The sequence below is a fragment of the Zalophus californianus genome, chromosome 5 (genome assembly GCF_009762305.2).
Source record: "Zalophus californianus isolate mZalCal1 chromosome 5, mZalCal1.pri.v2, whole genome shotgun sequence".
NCBI lineage: Eukaryota > Metazoa > Chordata > Mammalia > Carnivora > Otariidae > Zalophus > Zalophus californianus.
In genome coordinates, this window is record NC_045599.1 from 60,758,161 (window position 1) to 60,771,014 (window position 12,854).

A 12,854-nucleotide genomic window follows, 5' to 3' on the forward strand; every position below is an offset into this window, starting at 1 on the left:
AAATCATACAAGATGAGGATAGATATGGGGGTGAGACTTACTGGGCATATATTTTTTTAAACATTTTATTTATTTATTTTAAATAATCTCCACACCCAACTTGGGTTTCAAACTCATGACCCAGAGATCAAGAGTCACATGCTGTACCAACTGAGCCAGCTGCACAACCCCTCGAGGCATGTCTTTTTATTGTTTTGTTTTTAAACCATGTATTATTATGCAAAAATCTTTAAAAATAACATATCATGAATGTATTATCTTTAAAGAAACTTGAAATTAAAGAGTGCTAAATTCTGAAAATGCAAGTAAGCGGAAAGAATGTATATGTAAAATGACTTTTAAAATAATAATATTTTTAAAAACTGGTTTTATGTGCAGTGTCAGAAGGCAGTAGATACATCTTTTAGATGTTGGGAACACTTACAAAATAGAGACAGTGTTAAAATTTTGTGGTAATGTAAAATGATGGAAGGCTAAAATGCATCATTTATTTTTGCATAAAATAAATATGGAAGAGGAAGTGATGTTTGAGAAACATAACGGACATGGGATGCCTAGGTGGCTCAGTTGGTTAAGCGTCTGCCTTCGGTTCAGGTCGTGATCTCAGGGTCCTGGGATCAAGCGCCGCATCGGGCTGTCTGTTCAGTGCGGAGCCTGCTTCTCCCTCTCCCACTCCCCCTGCTTGTGTTCTCTCAAATAAATAAACAAAATCTTAAAAAAAGAGAGAGAGAGAGAAACATACGGACCAAAGCAGCCTTTATTCTAGGGCTAATTATTCCCCACCACCGAGGCAAGTCTCTTCTAAGTACTCTTTCTAATGTTCAGTAAACTAAGGTTTTCCAGTCTGGCTGGTGGGAATAGGCCCTACTCCTGGCCCTGTGTCAGCTCTGGCTTCTGTTCTGTTGAATCCTAACTACCCGCCCACCACAGGTAGTTTCATCAAATACCTACTCTTACCGGTCTTTGGCTGAATCTTTGAGGGGGCTCCTTCTGCCGGTCTCTAGGGTTCTCTTCTATGGAGCTCTGCCCTCTCTGGTACTCTGACCTACACACTTTGGCTGTCTTGTTCTCCCTGCCCTCTCAGCTCTCTCTCTGTAACCTGGGGATTCTGCTGGGCTCTACCTGGGTGCTCCTTGTCTACACTGTGGCCTGGAAACTCTCTTAAGTCAGGGGACTGGGAAAACATAGGGCTCACTTTATCATTTGCCATCTCTCAGGGATCACTGGCTTTCATCACCTGATCTCCAATGTCTTGAACATTGTTTTGTCATTGACAACTATTTTTTGCTAGACTTCTCAGTTATTTCGGATAGGAGACTAAATATAGTCCCTGGTACTACATCTCAGAAATTTTGAGCATTAATCCTCTCTCCTTTTCTTTACTTTCTTATTCTCCATAAAAAGGGGGGAGGGCTTGCTATCCGAAAGATAGCAATTTGCCTCGAGAATTAAAAGCTTGGTTTGAGGAATCCCTGTAAAACTTCTTAATTATTAGTGTCCCATCATCCTGAAATTCTCTAAATAACTTGTCCTACCCCCCCCCCCCCCCCCGCCAAGAGACAGCAGGAGTAAGCAGGGGGGAGGGGCAGAGAATTCCAAGCTGACTCTGGGCTGAGTGTGAAGCCTGACACAGGGCTCGATCCCATGACCCCAAGATCATGACCTGAGCCAAAATCAAGATTTGTATATCTAACTGACAGAGCCACCCACGTGCCCAATAACTTGTCTCTTAATATTTCCCCTTTTATTTTTTAAAATCCAGCATTTCACATTATTTCATTTGACACAACTTTTAAAAAAAATTAATTCCAGTAGAGTGAACATATAATGTTATATTTGTTTCAAGTGTACAATGTAGTGATTCAACAATTCTACACATTACTCAGCATTCTCATTTGATACAATTTTTAAGATGTAATTCTGGGGTGTCAGATCTGGTTGATGATAAATGTTGTATGCATTGCCTATCAGAAATTATTCTTCATTAGAGCAACTAGGCTAGATAACACCACTTAGAAACTATTTAACTGGGGCACCTGGGTGGCCCAGTTGGTTAAGCGACCGACTCTTGATTTTGGCTCAGGTCGTGATCTCAGGGTCATGAAATCGAGCCCTACATTTGGCTCCACACTCCCTGGGGGTCTGCTTGAGATTCATTTTTCCCTCTCCTTCTGCTCCCCACCCCCACTTGTGTGTGTGCTCTTTCTCTCTTTCTCTAAGTACGTAAATCTTTAAAAAAAAAAGAAATCTGGGACTGAAGGCATAGGTGAGTACTTCCTGCTTCATTGGTGCATGTTAGCCATTCCTAAGGTTCTCAAGCATTAGAGAGAGAATGGGCAGATTCTCTAAGTACTCTAATATACACTCATTATTTCACATGAAGCCTGTGAATGACATGTACCTGTAATCATTATTCCATTGTACAGATGTGGAAACTTAAGCTCAGAGAAGTTAAAACACTTTCCCAAGGTGACATGGCTTAGTTAGTGGTAAAGCCAGATCTTAAACCCCTGTCCCCTGACTCTTGACCAAATGCTAGATCTTTAAAGGATGCATTGTTGGGGCACCTTTGGTTCAGGTCATGATCCCAGGGTCCTGGGATCGAGCCCCACATCGGGAAGCCTGCTTCTCCCTCTCCCACTCCCACTGCTTGTGTTCCCTCTCCCACTGTGTCTTTCTGTCAAATAGATAAATACAATCTTTAAAAAAATAAAATAAGAAAAATAAAGGATGCATTGTTAACTCCTGCTGGAATGCTAAATGCCTTAACACTATGGCCTTTTGAAAAGAAAGTAAATCTCAGCAAAAAAGGTCCCACAGTAAATAAAACAGGGTTAGCTACTCTCTTAGAGGCAACACTCGATCATGAGAAGTTATGGAAAAGTCTTCCCTGGAAGAATCTAAAAATAAGATACAAAATAGGTCCATCTAGGAGCTCCTGGGTGGCTCAGTTGTTAAGCGGCTGCCTTCGGCTCAGGTCATGATCCCAGGGTCCTGGCACCAAGCCCCGCATGGGGCTCCCTGCTTGGCGGAAAGCCTGCTTCTCCCTCTCTCACTCCCCCTGTTTGTGTTCCCTCTCTCGCTGTGTCTCTCTCTGTCAAATAAATAAATAAATTCTTTAAAAAAAAAAAAGTCCATCTATTTTCTAACAAATATATTTTACAGCCAGTGGAAGTCTAGAAAATAATTTTATAATAAGTTCCACATGAAAGTATTTGAAACTTTATAAGCATAGCCTAAAATGGTGAACAGAATGTCCCCCATTAAATGGTAAAAGAAATCAGATTTTCTTTATTATGGATCGTTAAATGAGTATCAAATGAAGGATCCTTTATTTTTATCACATTTTTGGTGAGTTAGTCAGAACTAAACTCCATGTTCCTTTATTTTGCATTGGGGTAAACAAGGGTATAGAATTAACTTCTGACCTCCTGTGCCAAAATAAGGGATTAAGGGCACAAGCATTTTTAGAAGAGATCATCCAAGAAATCCGTTCTTTTTGTCTTAAAAATGTATGGTAAGACTGTGAACTGTGAGGTGTTTTCTTCCCCCCAGGTGTGTGGAATCATAGGGAGCGTGTATTTTACTCAACTGTATATTATAATTCATTTGTCATTTCTTAACATATAGTAGCCAGTGCTGGAAGGAATTGGCAACAGTGAATGCCAGGCAGCAGCAAGAAACCAGTGTGGAATGTTAATTTGTCACAGAAAATCCTGCAAAGTACAAATCTACATGCAGATTATACCCAAGTGTTATTTGTGAAATTAGGCCAAATTCTCTCTGATGATTTTTAACTACTGAAGGTGAATGCCAGGGCTCAAGGATTTGAGATTTAACAACAGAAAGAGGAAAGGTAGGATTGTTTCACTTTCTTTTCTTTTCTTTCTTTCTTCCTTCCTTCCTTCCTTCCTTCCTTCCTTCCTTCCTTCCTTCCTTCCTTCCTTCCTTCCTTCCTTCCTTCCTTCCTTCCTTCCTTCCTTCCTTCCTTCCTTCCTTCCTTTCTTTCTTTCTTTCTTTCTTTCTTTCTTTCTTTCTTTCTTTCTTTCTTCTTTCTTTCTTTCTTTCTTTCAGATTTTATTCACTTATTTGAGAGAGAGTGTGCACAGAGGGGAGGAGAGGGAGAAGCCGACTCCCCACTGAGCAGGGAGCCCAATGTGGAGCTAGGTCCTAGGACCCTGAGATCATGACCTGAGCCAAAGGCAGCCGCTTAACCAACTAAGCCACCTGGGCGCCCCTTTTTAAAGATTTTATTTATTTGAGAGAGAGCAAAGAGAGAGCATGAGTGGGGGGGCGGTGGAAAGGGGTGTTGGGGGGGCAGAGAGAGAAGAAGAAGCAGACTCCCCATTGAGCAGGGAGCCCGGGATCATGACCTGAGTTGAAGGCAGACATTTAACTGACTGACCACCCAGGCGCCCCTCACTTTCTATTTCAAGTAAAATCTATTCTTTCCTCATTTGTTGTTAATTCTCACTTGAAATCCTGGCCTCAGCCCTTCTTTGTGTCATACTTTCCTTTCTAGTTTCTTTGGACATGATGCTTGAAAAATATCATACAAACTTGTGTGTGCACGCCCTCAAGATTTTGAGCAAATAAAGTAATAGGATGCTTTTTGGATTTAAATCTTGCAGTGCTGGGGCACCTGGGTGGCTCAGTTGTTAAGTGTCTGCCTTCAGCTCAGGTCATGATCCCAGGGTCCTGGGATGGAGCCCCGCATCGGGCTCCCTGCTCAGCGGGAAGCCTGCTTCTCCCTCTCCCACTCCTCCTGCTTGTGTTCCCTCTCTTGCTGTCTCTCTCTCTGTCAAAAAATTAAAAAATAAAATAAATAAATCCTGCAGTTCTTAAGAACTGGCTCCATTATATCCTCTGTTTCTTTGCTAAATGTGGCAGCTTCTCTTGGGAAGTAGCTTCCTCCATTCAAAACAGGGGTTCAGTAACTAGGTAAAGCAGCTGTTTTGGTTTGGTTTCTCTATTTTTTTGTAAAATGAATGAAAGGACCTTGTTCTGGGCTAGCTCAATGGATCTTGAAACATATGATTAGTTTTACATGATAGAATTAACTCATTGATTAGATATTGTTTCCATGGTTCAAGGGAAAAATTGTAGCTGGAATGATGTTTGAAGCCATGTACAATTTTTGACCTGATCAAGACACAATTAGTTTCCTATGCTTGTACTTAATATTTCCTAAATTCATGTATCTTTCATGTGACCCTAAAATTACTATGTAAGTATATAATAAAACCTATTTGTGCCTTAACGTCATGAGGATGAGCAAACATTGATTAATGTGAAGGTGGGCATGGAGCATATTAGAAAAGCAGAGTGGGGTAGTTTGTGTTTGTATTAAGCAGATATGTGTGAAGCCAACCTTCACCACGTATGAGCTACATAATCTAGATCAAGTAACTTCACTTCTCTTTCTCTGCACCTCGGTTTTCTCCTTTGATAAATAGGGAGTAGTAACTGCCTTGGAGGTGATCATGAAGATCTGAGAAAACATTTGTGAAGTCTCTAGCTCATTATCCAACATGTGATAGGGATTTACCAAAATGGATGCTGCTATCCCTGGTCTTGAGAAGTAACACTTAGGCTTTGATTCTAAACATATTTCATTTTTATAGAAGGTGGATAATTTTGTCTAGAATCTTCAGAATAGATATGAAAGCAAACAAATATTAGCAATGCATCGGGAGAGGGAAGTCTGGTTATAAACATGAAACTAGAGCAGGTATTAGCAGAATATGGCAAGAATTTGAAAGGTGGAAGTATTAGTCAGGGCCCAGGCAGAAAAACAGAACCAAGGTACTTTAACAGAGAAAATTTAATGTGGGGAACTAGTCACCAAAGTGATGGGAGAACTGAGAAGGCAATCAGAGGTCGGTGAGGCGCCACGCTGGAGTTTAACAATGGCAGGACACTGCTATTGCCCCCACAACCAAAGGGATAAAGGGAGAAGGAGATAGAACCAGAGCTTAAGGAGCCTGGAGAGAGATGGAACCATGGTGGAGAGGGAGCCCTGTCTGAGATATTACACAGAGCAGAGAGAGAAAGGAGAAATACCCTGGTTTTCCGACTTGACACCCTCCAATCTCTAGTCACTGTCTCATCTTAACTCCAAACCAGTTGACCAAGAGCCCGGGAAAGGCAGTTTGTTGGGGTCAGGACCTGGCAATACAGAATGGAATGGGGGAAAGAGCACGGAGAAAAATCAGAGGACAAATAGACAAATGACCAGCACAGTCACAGCTATTTTCTGAGGAATTGTTTGCATGGCCTGCAACAGAATTACAAGGCAGATAGTTTATTGCTTTTGCTTTTTTCCCTTACCTTGCCATTAGTGCCCTCCCTCCCTAGATTTGCTGTAGGGTAGGCCTAAGGTAGTGAGCTCCAAAACTGTGATTAGATTGGAAGGAATCTCACAAATCAGAGTATCAGTGGTCATGTCCAGAGTGGAAAGCTATAGCAGGAAAAAACAAAGGCGAGTGGGGCTTATTAGTCTGAGAAGATAACACATTCTTCGTTGGCAATGGACCAAAAATAAATGTTAGTAGAACAATCTGCAGTAGACTAGAGATTGTGGTGGCTTTCATCAGATCGGGAGAAGGGGATATATTTTGAGGGTGGAGCCAAGGGGACACACTGATTGATAAATGTAAATGTGAGAGAAAAGGAAAAAAAAAAAGATGAGTGAATGATGACACTCAAGTTTAGTCTGAGCGACCAGGAGGATAAAGTCGCCATTTGTCAAAATGGGCAAACTGTGAGAAGAGAAGTTTTGGGTAGAATAGCCAGAATTTGTGGGGGTTTTTGTTTTGTTTTTAAAGATTTATTTATTTATTTTAGAGAGTGAGAAAGCGTGGCAGGGGGGAGGGACAGAGGGAAAGGGAGAGAGAGAGACTCCCCACTGAGTGCAGAGACCTGAGATCATGACCTGAGCCAAAATTAAGAGTGTGTTGCTTAACCGACTGAGCCACCCAGGTGCCCCTCAGAATTTGGTTTTTATTATTTTTAAATTTATTTTTAATTTTTAAAATTTTTTATTTTCAGAATTTGGTTTTTAATATGCTGAATTTCAGAACTTTTTGTTTTGGTTTTTTTCCTAAAGATTTTATTTGAGAGAGAGAGTAGGAACAGAAAGAGGAGGTGGGGGAGGAGGAGAAGGAGAGGGAGAAGCAGACTCTCTCCCTTCTAAGCAGGGACCCCGATGTGGGGCTCCATCCCAGGACCCTGGGATCATGACCTGAGACAAAGAGAGATGCTTACCCGACTAAGCCAGGCACCCCAACTTTTTGTTTTCAAAAGGTCCTTTTAAAAACTGTTCTTTTTGTTGTTTTTTACATAATGCAGGAGGTTCAGGACTGAAACTAGGAAAATTATTAAGTGAAAGTCTGTACATCTGAGAGTGAAACCCCATCTTTCTTCCCTCCTTTGATTCTGAGAAAGCTGGCAGCGAAGATTTACCCACTCCCTGTCCCTCAGTCTTTCCCCCAACCCCAGGAAATTGGTATATCACTCTTTGGATAAATGACTAGCTCAAAAGAAAATCCTTGCAGATACCAATAATTAGAGATCTCCCACAGGAATTTTTGAGTCCACAATCACTCCAAAGTAATTCCTCATAAATCCCAAACTCTGATGTCCATCATATTGTTAATTTCACACGTTATATACAAATGGACAAAGACCACAGACTTCCCTAAGCACAATGTGAGGCCCTGAGACTGGAGGCAAGGAGACCACATCTGCTCATCAGTCTCGGAATTTATGCAAGAATTATTCTGGGTTTGTCCCTGACACCTGATAAGCATTCTTTCAAAAACACTTGGAGTACACTCATGTTCATAGCAGCATTATTCACAATAGCTAAAACATGGAAGCAACACCATGTCCCTCAATGGATGAATGGATAAGCAAAATGTGGTACATACATACAATGGAATATTATTCAACCTTAAAAAGGAAGGAAATGCTGACATATACTACAATATAGATTAAACTTGAGGACATCATGCCAAGGAAAACAAGCCAGTCATAAGAAAACAAATACTTGGGGTGCCTGGGTGGCTCAGTCGGTTAAGTGTCTGCCTTCTGCTCAGGTCATGATCCCAGGGTCCTGGGATCCAGCCCTGCATCAGGCTCCCTGTGCTCCCTGCTCAGTGGGAAGTCTGCTTCTCCCTCTGCCCCTTACTCCACTCGTGCTCTCTCTGACTCATTCTCTCAAATAAATAAATAAAATCTTTTTAAAAAACTAAAAAAAAGAAAACAAATACTGTATGATTCTATTTAAATGAAGGGCTCAGAATAGTTAAACTTGTAAAGACAGAAAGAATAATGGTGGTTGCCAGGAACTGGGAGAGGGGAGAATGGGGAGTTAGGGTTTAATGGATACAGAGTTTCAGTTTTACAAGATGAAAAGAGTTCTGGTGACGGATAGTGAGGATGGTGCCACAACAATGTGGATGTACTTAGGACCACTGAATTGTACCCTTAGACATGGTTATGATGGTAGAAAAAGTAGTTGGGAAAAATCAAACACTCTGAAGAAGAATAAAGAGGAGTTAATATAATGGCAGATATTCTCCAAATTGCCTTTGAGCAACAATTCATCAAGAAAAAGAATGAGGGGTACACCCGAATGGCTCAGTTAGTAGATCATGAGACTCTTGATCTCAGGGTTGTAAGTTCCAGCGTGTAGAGATTACTTTAAAATAAAATCTTAAAAAAAAAGAGAACTCTCCAGAAGGAAATAATATTGATAATGTTGAAGAAACCCATGGCTGAATTTATCTATCTAATTTATTTAGCCAATACTGAACGTACATGACTCCGGAGGGAACATTTAAGGGTGAGATAAAGTAATCTTGGCTTAAATTTTTTTTAACTCTTCTTACTAAAAATGAAATATTGTTGTGGGTGAGAGAAGAGAGAGTATATAGGAATATATATAGGAACTCTGTACTTTTTGCTCAATTTTTCTGTAAATCTAAAAACTGCTTTAAAATATAAAGTCTAATTAATTTAAGAAATTTTTAATGAAATAACCCTTTAAAAAATACTTTTAGCTTTATAAGCCCATGAAAATTTAATGGGAATTTGAGCTTTTTTGCATTTCCTAAGAAAAATATAAAACAGCATGGGAGAAGAAAATTATAGTTGAAGAGATCTTGTGATTTAAATAAAGCAGTTCATATTCTTTAGAGATTGTGTTTTTGCTAAGTCTTCAATATACAAAACCATTCTAATTTACCCTATTCAATAGAATTCATGATGTGTAAATTAGTAATGCAAATCAAATCACAATTTAAATCTATTTGTTGATCATTTTTAAAAAAGATTACATTGAAATTTAGAATACATTTAAATATTTGTTATTGCAGTATTCAAATTCTGAGAGGATAATTTTAAGTATCTTATTTAATTTCTTAAACCTTGAATCCTCCTTCCAATATTTCTTATGTATTTACAATGACTCTCTGAAATGAGAAATTTCTATTAACATTAAAAAAATACATATATAACACAGTAGAAAAAAAGAAAATCTTTCCTTAACAGATTTTTTATGTGGCTTATCCTAAGGGAGATCTGTTATCTATTTATCTATCTATCTACCTATCTATCTATCATCTATCTGTTTATATACAATAAAATAGAAATAGAGAAACAATCATTAAAGAAGGTAAAAAGTGATCATAATGGTGATGGACTTTGTGATTGATCATTTGATTTGCCTTTTAACTTCCTGGCAGCCAGTACCAAACCAAAACGGGACAAAATAAGTCAGATTTCATAACTTTTAGATAGGAAGAAGCATACCTATTCCTTAATACATACATCACTCAGGTTTTAAATTCTAATAGCAATTTCTGACAAGAGACATAAAGAGCAATAAAATGACCTCATTGAGCAATGAAATGACCTAGTTTTGCTTAATAACAAAAACAAAACCAAATTTTATATGACTATTTATTATAATAACTTTGATAAAAGCTGGGACTATAAAATTAAAACTCAGTGTCGTATTGGTGATTTTGCAAGGGGCTAAGTAATTTAGTTCAAGTGTGCCTTCTTAGAATATAATTTAATCCAAGGAAAAAAACATTACCATAGATGATTTCTCAAGAACTACTTCTCTCAACTAAACTTAAGATATGATGAGTTCGCCAGCAGAAAATTCAAATATAAAAATCTGAGGAAGACCCAGGAATGCAGGTATTCTGTAGCTGATGGGTTCTGATTGGGAGTGGGCATGGTAGAATAGAAGATCTTCAAATCTGCATGTAAGTAGGTCATACGACTAGGTATCAAGAGACAAAACCAGTGATATTCTTTTCCTTAAGAAGTAGATTTGGATTTCCTCTAACACTTGAATAGCTACTTACTTGCTATGCTTAGTATTCCACGGCAGAACACCCACAACAATCATTTTGGTCTAAAAAAAAATTGCAAAACAAGTGTAAACAAGCTTTAATAATGTCTCATGGAGAATAAAACTCTGAGAGGCATGGCTCAAAAATATCTTAGTTTTATTAAGATATCTATGGTATGTTGAATTCTTCTTAAAGCTTTTGAGACACTCCCATGTACACTGGTCATTTAATCTTTACAACAATCTTGTGGGGTATGTATTGTTATCTTTATTTTACAAGTGACTAAACTAAGGCACAGACTCATTGTATGAATTTATACTTATCCCTAGAAGGGCTTAACATTGCTTTTTGTGTATGTATAATTATGCATATGTTGCAAATACCTGTGTATATTTGTACATTTCATGCATATATTCATTCTCAATTATATTTTAAAATTCCCAATAAAAGATACATTGTCTTTAGTTTCTGTTCTTAAATCCTAATGTTATATAGAGAATGTGTCTGAGAAACAGCAGATACCTAATTATATTGATTGACCGTTTAACAAGTGGAAGACTAAACATTATGATGATAAGCTAGTTAAAATATTTTACATGGTCATAGAGTTTATGGTTTACTGACAAGCTCATACGTTTTATTAATTAATTAATTAATTACTTTTTAAAAGATTTTTACAATATATTTGACAGAGAGAGTGAGCTCAAGTAGGGGGAGCAGCAGAGGGAGAGGGAGAAGCAGGCTTCCCGCCGAACAGGGAGCCCAGTGCAGGGCTCAATCCCAGAACCCTGGGATCATGACCTGAGCTGAAGGCAGACGCTTAAGGACTGAGCCACCCAGGCGCCCCAAGCTCATACATTTAAAAAAAAAATTACTGTGCATTCATATGGATAATAAAGAAGCAGCTTTGGCTAACCAAAGACAAATTAGTCACTTGCTCATTGAAAGAAAAAAAAGATATTGCAAATCAGAATAAAGATCAAATTATAAACAGAGTTTTGGGAATCCTCAACACAGTGATAACTGAAGCCGGCAGTAGATAAATTCATCTATGTGTAATGGCCGAGAAGAGAAGAACTTAGAACTGGACTTTGGAGATTCATCATTTTGTGTTCTGATCAAGGAAAAGCTCACAAAGGGCATTTACAAGAAGCCTCTGGAAGAGTTTTGTGTCATGGAATCCAATGGAAGAAAGGATTTCAAGGAAGAGAAAAGTGCCAATATTACCCAATGCTGAGAAACCAAGGAAGATGACAGAAAAACACCTGATTAATTTTGTTTTATGGGTTAACTGTTGGCCTTATCAAGAATAGTGGAGTAATTCGGGAGAATCCATTCTGAATAAGATTGAAGATAAATAAAGGAGGTGAGGAAGTGAGTCAGCAAGAGCAGATACTCCCAAATATGTGATGAGGGGAAGAAAGAGAAGGGGGAGGAAAGGTTTTGTATCTGACTTTGCAGGTAAAGATTAAACACTGACAAAGTAATCATTAATAGTGTGCTCCAATTAAAAATCAGCCTTTATTCTGGAGTTACAATAATCATTCCGAGCCTGCTCGGATCCATGCTGTTTGATAAAATATTACTGTGTTCTCACAACAAGGGGAGGGAGCTCTCAATGGCACCATGGTTCAAATAGAGGGTGGCAGAAACTGCTAATTCCTTCCAATAGCCATTCTTCCATTAGATTTCCAGCTGTGCACAGGGGTTCCCAAAATGAAGACTATTCCCCATTCTTCCTTTGCAACTGTATGTGGTCAAGAAATAAAGTTCTAATCAATGGATATAAGTAAGGGTATCTTGTAGCAGCTTCAGAGACCCTTCCTTAAAAAATAGCTGACTTGAACCCTTTGACCCACCATGTCTTTTTCCTCCTTCTTGCTGGAGCTGAAGATCCATCTTGAACCATGAGGTGACCTTGAGAATAGAGGCCACAGATGATAGAGTAAAAAACTAGAAGAATCCAAAGTCTGTGTTGACTTCATAGAATTCCATGGCAGTTCTAGGCCACTTGTATCTGGATGTTAATGCAAAAGAAAAATAAACATCTAGTTTAAGCCGCTGATATGCTGAAGACTACTAATATCCTTAGTCAAATCTAAATCTAACTATATATAGAAGGACAGCAAGACAAGCCCAGACTGTAATAGAAATGACAAACCATCATTGAGATGAAAATAGATTAGAAATCATTGAAGAAAAAATAACAGAGTTAATTTAAGACCAGGTATCCTGTCCAGGAGTCCTTGATGTTAAGAAGGAAATGGACATGGAAATGACCATAATTGGGAGAAAATGCCACATGAGGAAATGTGGTCCTATATTATCCAGTCTCCTTGTGTATCATTGGTCAATCATAGCAGACAATCTTGCAAAACCTTACTTTAAGAGGGAAAATGAGCCAGATGATGATTCCCTTTTCATGTTTCATGCATACTTTCAAACTTTGTTTTAAGCTATTTAACTGTGTGTATATATTTTAAC

The 12,854-nt window shown here is 38.7% G+C and overlaps 1 long non-coding RNA gene across 2 annotated transcripts in view; it reads right to left on the reverse strand.

Moving 5' to 3' along the window:
• Positions 1-11,799: 11,799 nt before the first annotated feature.
• The window catches only part of LOC113928664, a 67,389-nt gene continuing 66,334 nt past the window's right edge, over positions 11,800-12,854 (reverse strand). For both annotated transcript variants that reach the window (XR_003521917.1, XR_003521918.2), the window contains one exon: positions 11,800-12,387. This is a non-coding gene — a long non-coding RNA (uncharacterized LOC113928664). The remainder of the gene's footprint in view (positions 12,388-12,854) is intronic.